Source organism: Vombatus ursinus, unplaced genomic scaffold (assembly GCF_900497805.2).
Source record: "Vombatus ursinus unplaced genomic scaffold, bare-nosed wombat genome assembly UNPS02000255.1, whole genome shotgun sequence".
Lineage (NCBI taxonomy): Eukaryota > Metazoa > Chordata > Mammalia > Diprotodontia > Vombatidae > Vombatus > Vombatus ursinus.
In genome coordinates, this window is record NW_020940033.1 from 567,239 (window position 1) to 575,535 (window position 8,297).

An 8,297-nucleotide genomic window follows, 5' to 3' on the forward strand; every position below is an offset into this window, starting at 1 on the left:
AGGCTTGAGGTGTGGAGAACAATTAGAAGGTTATTACAGCAGTCCAGGTTAAAGGTAATGAGGGCCTGAGTTAGGGTTGTGGCTTTGTGCATAGAGAGCAGATGATATATGCCAGAGATGCTGTGGAGGGAGAAATGAGGTTTGGCAACTGATGGGATTTATGAGGTGAGGATGAGGAGGTGGCGATGGACACCAAGATTGTAAATCTGAGCGATTAGGAGGATGGTGCTGTCCTCAACAGAAATAAAGAAGTTCAATAAGGAAGTTGTTGGCGAGTGAATGGAGCTCAGGAGAGAGTCTAGGGCTAAATATATAGATCTGGGAGTCATCTACATTGAAATGATAATTGATCTCATGGGAACTGAGGAGGTTGTTGAGTAAGGTTATAAAAAGAGAAAAGAGCAACAGGCCCAGGACAGAGCCCCATTTTCTGTTGGGGGGATATAACAATTAAATAGATAAGTAGATATGTGATCATTGGAAGAAGGGGGATTGAGCACTAACAATCACCAGTTACTGGTTTGGTTCTTGCCTTGTTGTTGTGAAGTCATTTCAGTTGTGTCTATCTCTTTGTGACCTCATTTAGGGTTTTCTTGGCAGAGATACTGCAGTAGTTTGCCATTTCCTTCTCCAGCTCATTTTACAGATGAGGAAACTGAGGCAAACAGGGTTAAGTGACTTATGCAAAGTCACACAGCTAGTAAATGTCTAATACTGGGTATTAACTCATAAAGATGAGTATTCTTGATTCCAAGTCCAATGCTCTATCCACTGGGCCACCTTGTTGCTTGCCTAGGTCATTGCAAATGCCTACTATATAGTCTTCTTGTCTCAAGACTCTCTCCATGTCAGTCCATTCTTCTTACTGCAGCTAAAGTGATTTTCCTTAACTGCAGATTTGACCATGTCACTTCCTTACTTAATGAACTCCAGTGACTTCTTATTGCTTCCAGGATAAACTATAAACTCCTCAGTTTAGCTTTTACAGCCCTTCACAGTGGAACCATAATTTACTTTATGTAGTTGTTGGGTTACTCTGTTCTTCTGGGTTTACCTTTTGGGCTTTTATTAACCCATAGTATTTCTTCAGTGTGTTTGTTGTTTTATTCTGTTAATGACATTTTCAGTCTAAGTTATCAGTATGGAATTCTGTCCTTGGGCCGATCCCTTTGAGGCCTCTTGGATGAGTTGGCTAGATCTTACTTGGTTCTATCCCCTCTGCAACCTGCTATTGATCCAGAGTGACTAGAATTTGGTCCCACCTTTTTGTTGTAATCCTTGATTTCTCTTTCAGTCTCCTGGTGGCCTACAGATAATTCTGCCTTTAGCCATACTGTCCTATACCACCTCTGATCAGGAGATGCTTCTGTCCCCTACTGTGGCCCTGGCAGGCCCCACTGGGATACTGGGTCTCAAGCCTCCTGCATAGCCAGCTCCCTGGCATGGGTGCCCATTTGCTGAGTTGCCCTGTCTTATACTCTGGCTCCTGGCATTCCAAGGAATACATAGCTATGCCTTTTCCCCATACATAATTACCTAAGGGGGTTAGTTCTTTCCTAGCTACTGTTTTGACAATCCATGGTTGGGACCTGGCTTAAGATCCCTGATTACTGGAGCTTTTGAAGGCTTATGGGCCTGGCTTCGAATGCTGGCAGGCTGTTTTCAACATTGTTTGTGGGACATGCTGGTTTCCCTAGCAACGGTCCTCTCTCTATCTCTATCTGTATCAAGCCCATTTACCTGGTTTTGCTCTGGCTCCTGGCTCAGGCTGAAAAGCAGTATAAGGACAAAATTACTAACTAAGCCATCATATAAGAAGCACCATGACATATTAGACAGAGCAGGCCTGGTAGCCAAGAAGATCCCACTTCTGACGCATATTGGCTATATGACTCATGGCAACCCAAGTAATCTCCGAGTGATTTAGGTGGCTTTCAAAGAGCAAAATTTATAGCCCTGACTAGGCCTTCTCCATTGAAGATCAAAGAGGTGCTCAGGATTTGGCCCTCTATCCCTTCAGCAGGTAGATAGTATAGAAATGGTATTTAAAAAAAAATTTTTTTTAGAAGTTCAATCAGTTCCTTTTCCTTTTCTACTGCTTGCTAAGACTCCCAGAGCCTCTCTAGGTCATGCTGATGACACCCTACCTCCACCCCCATGCCCATTGCTGGTTCAGCTCTTCTTTATCCTCTTTCAGCCTTTCCCTAAGCTGCTGGGAATCATTGTCCTGCTCTTGGATCCTGGCTTCAGTGTATCCTACTTGGGATCCCAGTGTTGCTGTTCCTACATGAGCCAGTTCTGAAGTTTCTGTACATTGCCTAGTTTTTCTCTCTGTTTGTCAAAGTTATGTTGTTTCTCCTGTTCCAACAGGAAGTTTCCTTGTGCTGATTGCAGCCTATATTGCTTTTCTCAGTCTGGCATCATGTTGTTGTTGTTGAGTTATTTGTTTGTGTCCAACTCTTCATGACTTCATAGATCATAGTGCCCATGGAGTTTTCTTGGCAAAGACACTGGAGTGGTTTGCCATTTCCTTCTCCAGTGGATTAAGGCAATCAGAGGTTAAATGACTTGCCCAGGTTACATAGCTAGGAAGCAACTGAGGCCGGATTTGAACTCAGATCTTCCTGAATCCAGGCTTACCACTCTATCCATGAGCTACCTAGCTGCCTCTAGGATCACGGCTCTTTGCTTTTCAGTGTAGCTGTTCTGTTGAGCAACCACATCTGAAGGCTGAGAAGCAACTGTTATAGCATCTGTATTTCTGTACAAATTCTGTACAAAATTGATGCCTGGCAAATTGTTGTTCCAGTATGCTTGGGTTACCTCAATTGTCTGTGATCCTTCTTTGGAATCTCCTGAAAGGGGGGCGGAGCCAAGATGGTGGAGGGAAAGCAGTGACTATCTTGAGATCTCTCCCAAAGCCCTCCAAATACCTAAAAAAATGGCTCTAAACAAATTCTAAAGCAGCAGAACCCACAAAAAGACAGAGTGAAACAAATTTCCAGCCCAAGATAGCCTGGATGGTTGATCAGAAAGGTATATCGCGCTGGGCTGGGAGAGGAGCGCAGTTTGGCGTGGGCGCGCAGGCCACAGCGACCCTGGAGCAGGCCTCAGAGGACTGAATCATGGGCAGCTGTGGCGGTTTCCAGACTTCTCAACCCATGAAAGCCAAAGACAACTTAGAAGGTCAGTGAGAAAAGTCTGTGACTGCAGTGAGAGGTAGAAGCTAGATCTTAGGTGCCCCCCGGGGCAACGGCTGCCTCCTGAGCTTTAGGCCCAGGCACTGTGGGGGAATCGAGTGGCTGATCAGAGGGGGGTTGCAGGGATCTCTTTGCCAGTGCTGAGGCAGGAATCTCTTGCTTTACCAGTGCTGGGATCTGGGTCACAGTTCTAAGGGGCTGTCCTGGGGCAAGGAGGAATGCTGGAGTGGTGAAGCTTGTTGTGGTGGTGGAGAGGAAACACCTCGCCCCTTATCATACCACCTTGGAAGAGCTGAAAATTTACAGGTCCCTAGAAGTACCTCTGAAAACAGCTGTAGAAACCCCTGAAGCTTGGGACAGTACACTCTTCACATTGGAAGCAGACTTTTACCTTAACAAAGAGTTTAAAACTCAAATAATTGGCCAGGATCATGAGTAAGCAGTGCAAAAAGAGTCTGACTATATTATCTTACTTTGGTGACAAAGAAGATCAAAACATACAACCAGAAGAAGATAACAAAGCCAAAGTTCCTACATCCAAAGCCTCTAAGAAAAATATGAATCAGTCCCAGGCCTTGAAAGAGCTCAAAAGGAATTTTGAGAAGTAAGAGAAGTAGAGGAAAAACTGAGAGTGATGCAAGAAAATCATGAAAAACAAGTAACAGTTTGCTAAAAGAGACCCAAAAAAATACTGAAGAAAATAACACCTTAAAAAATAGCCTAACCCAAATGGCAAAAGAGGTCCAAAAGCCAATGACAAGAAGAATGCCCTAAAAAGCAAAATTGGCCAAATGGAAAAGGAAGTCCAAAAGATTACTGAAGAAAATATTTCCTTAAAAATTAGAATAGAGCAATTGGAAGCTAGTGACTTTATGAGAAATCAAGACACGGTAAAACAAATGCAAAAGAATGAAAAAATTAGAAAACAATGTGAAATATCTCATTGGAAAAACAACTGACCTGGAAAATAGATCCAGGAGAGAGAATTTAAAAATTATTGGACTATCTGAAAACCATGATCAAAAAAAGAGCCTAGACATCATCTTTCAAGAAATTATCCAGGAAAACTGTCCTGATATTTTAGAACCAGAGGGTAAAATAGAAATTGAAAGAATCCGCCGATCTCCTCCTGAAAGAGATCCCCAAAGGAAAACTCCTAGGAATATTGTAGCCAAATTCCAGAGTTCCCAGGTCAAGGAGAAAATATTACAAGCAGCCAGAAAGAAACAATTCAAATATTATGGAAACACAATCAAGATAACACAAGATTTAGCTGCTTCTACACTAAGGGACCACAGGGCATGGAATATAATATTCCAGAGAGCAAAGGAGATAGGATTACAACCAAGAATCACCTACCCAGCAAAACTGAGTATAATCCTGCAGGGGAAAAAATGGTCATTCAGTGAAATAGAGGACTTTCAAGTATTCTTGATGAAAAGACCAGAGTTGAATAGAAAATTTGATTTTCAAATACAAGACTCTAGTGGAACATGAAGAGGTAAACAGGAAAGAGAAAATCATAAGAGACTTATTAGGGTTGAACTGTTTACATTCCTGCATGGAAAGATGATATTTTTAACTCATGAGACCTTTGTCAGTATTAGGGTAGTTGGAGGGGAAAAAATTACATGTATGTATATATAGATACAGATAGATAGATAGAGGGCACAGAGTGAGTTGAAAATGAAGGGGTCATATCTGGAGAATAAAATTAAGGGATGAGAGAGGAATATACTAGGAGAAGGAGAAAGGGAGAGGTAGAATGGGGTAAATTATCCCACAAAAAAAAAACCAGAAAAGAAATGGCTCTTACAGTGGAGGGGAAACAGGGGAAGGTGAGAGGGAATGAGTGAATCTTACTCTCATAGGATTTGACTTAAGGAGGGAATAACATACACACTCAATTGGGTGTGGAAATCTGTCTTACCCTACAGGAAGATAGGGGGGAGAGGGGGACAAGAGACTAGGGGAATGATAGAGAGGAGGGCAGATTGGGAAAGGGAGTAATCAGAAGGAAATACTTCTGAGGAGGGACAGGGTCAAAAGAAAGAATAGAATAAATGGGTGGGCGGGATAGGATTAAGGGAAATAGAGTTAGTTTTTCACAGCATGTCTACTATGGAAGTGTTTTGCATAACTGCACATGTATAAGCTACATTGAGTTGTTTGTCTTTTCAATGAGGATGGGTGGGGAGGGAGGAAGGGAGAAAATTTGGAACCCAAAGTTTTAAAAACACATGTTTAAAAAAAATGTTTTTACATGCAACTGGGAAATAAGAAACACAAGAAATGGGGTACAGAAATCCATCCTGCCCTATAGGAAAATTGAAGGGGAAGGGGATAAGAGAAGGGGGGGAGAGATAGAAGGGAAGGCAGACCAGGGGAAGGGGTATTTAGAATGCATGCCATCTTGGGGTGGGGGGAGGGGTGAGATGGGGTGAAAATTTGGAACTCAAAATCTTGTGGAAGTAAATGTTGAAAACAAAAACAATAAATAAAAATTACCATTAAAAAAGAAAAAAAAGAAAGCCTATAGGGTCAGCTAGATGACACAGTGGATAGAGCAGCAGCCCTGGATTCAGGAGGACCTGAGTTCAAATCCTGTCTCAGACACATAACACTTACTAGTTGTGTGACTCTAGGCAAGTCACTTAACCTCATTGCCTCGTGAAAAAAAAAAATAATAGAATCTCCTGAAAGGTCACCAGGCTCTGAATCTGAGCTGGTAAAAGGACTTCTCTGTTCTTCGAACCAGACATCACTATTGCAGACCTTTCCCTTAAAACTAACATCTTAAAAAAGAGAAAAAAGAGTCTTTTATTTGGGTTTGTATTAATGTCATAGCCTCCAAAGGTCTCTGCTCTCCACATAATAAGACATCATCTTCACCACCATCTTCACCTTCTTAGCTGACATTGCCCAGCTGTTTACATATGGGATTCTGGTTACTCACAGTTTCAGACACTGCTGCCTTCAGAATCATCTCACCTTGCAGGTTCTCTGAGGGTTTCCCCAGAGACTCAGAGGAGTATCTTCAAAGCTGTTTATCTCAGACATTTCTAAATAAATCTTGTTTTTCATTGAGGCTTTGAGCAATTAGCTCATCCTTCTTGTTTAAAAGCTCATGGAATTCTTCTAATTTTATAGCTTGGGTCCTAGCTTGGGACTACATAGTAGGCATTTTTTCCTTCTTCTTTGGCCCCACTGACTGGCTCTTCATTCCCATCAGGATAACTTTTCACAGCTCTAGGGACGAGTCATCCACATCTCTGTTAGAATGGATACACACACATACATATACACATATACACACATAGAAATACATTTCAAATATATACATCCATACATTTCTGGTCCTTTCAGAGAGGCACTAATCAGAAACACTGCTTTTTCATCATTTGCTACATCTCTTACAATTGATTTTTGTAATGAAATAATGGGAAGCTTTGAGACCACAAATGCAAAGACATATTTTTGATCTTTTCCTTGCAGCAGCAAAAGTGCGTCAGTCAATGAGACATCAAGAACATCTTTCAGATGCCCTGACGAAGTTTCCCAGCACAGGGCTCTGTCAAGGTGCAGTTGCCTGTGCAGCATATCCTCCTTGGGAAGGTCAGCCCATTTTTGAGCTTGCCAGAGGACTTGAGGTTCATCTTGCTAACAATTGCTTTAAGATGCTGCCCCTTCTCACGCTCATTCACTTTAGCATCACCTTGCATGATGATGTCTTTTATTAGGCCAAGAGACTGGGTCAGTTCTTGATAATCTTCAATAGCAGCTTCAACATTCTGAATAATGTGCCCCACCAGCACAGCGCACTTGGTTATGTGCTGAGTCATTAGAAAAATGAAGTCCTGAACACCAAGGTCTCACAATGGAGAGGTTGCTATTTTTCTTTTTCATGTTTTGGAATTTCTTGTTTTATTGGAATGAGAGCTTCATTTTGACCACAACAAAATATACCATATTTTTTTTCTTTCATTCTTTCTCTATTTTCACCTGAAAATGATTGTGTCAAGAGGTCTCCAATTTTCTAGATCACATAATTCTTATCATTCCCATCTGCCAAGAATTCTTTCCATTGTTCCTTTAAGCAGTACAGAAATTGCCCATGCATTTCTAGGAAGTCATCTACATATAGGAAGATTTGGTTGATTTTTTTCTTCTTTCAGTGCTGCTGAATGTACACTCTTTTTGCAAAATTATTTTTGTTTATTTTGTTAAATATTTCCAAATTACATGTAAATTTTTTTTAAACATTGAATTATCTTCAGTGCTCAGACATGATGCAATGCAGTCTGCATTAACTTATAGATGACATGCCTTTTCTTTACTTCACTTTTTTGCTTCTTTGTATGTGGTAATTCTAGGGCATCGAGGTGGTACAGTGGATGGTTGAAGTGCTGGGCCTGGAGTCGGGAAGACCTGACTTCAAATCTGGCCTCAGACACTTGCTAGCTGTGTGACTCCGGGCAAGTCACTTAGCGTTGTTTGCCTCAGTTTGCTCATCTGTAAAATGAGCCGAAGGAAATGACAAACAACTCTTGTATATTTGCCAAGAAAACCCCAAATGGGGTCACAAAGAATGAGACACAGCTGAAATGACTTCAATAATTACAACATATGGCAATTCTCCACAAAGACTTCAGGACTCAGCCTCTGGGCATTTGTTTTTATTTCATTTCTTAGTGAGACAGAGTAGGAATCTTCCAGGAAAATAGATTTAGTAGTGGATGATGCAAGTGAAAGAGATTCATCTGTCACTCCCTTGAATTTTATAAATCCAGAATGAAATTCATCCATCTCTCCTGCACCTGGTCCTACTCTATTGACAGTTTCAGCAGAGCTCATTGTTGACTGAAGATTTATCCTTGGAAAGATAATCATTCTGACATTTCTTGGCAGAACTGGAGTACCATTTGATCCCAAGAAAGTACTCCAAGACTCCAAGACTATTCTTTCAAAGAGGTTGCTTGATAAAGACTCTAGGCTGAACTTTGTGCTGAAATCTATTGAGATCCTGGAGGTTTGTGCTGGAAATCTTTTTTTTTTTTTAAGTTTCTTTCTTGAGGGGAACTTTCTAAGATTCCTTAT

At 41.3% G+C, this 8,297-nt stretch overlaps 1 pseudogene; it reads right to left on the reverse strand.

Annotated features, from left to right (window-relative positions):
* Window positions 1-1,934: 1,934 nt before the first annotated feature.
* On the reverse strand, window positions 1,935-8,090 carry LOC114034331 (annotated as a pseudogene).
* Window positions 8,091-8,297: the final 207 nt, after the last annotated feature.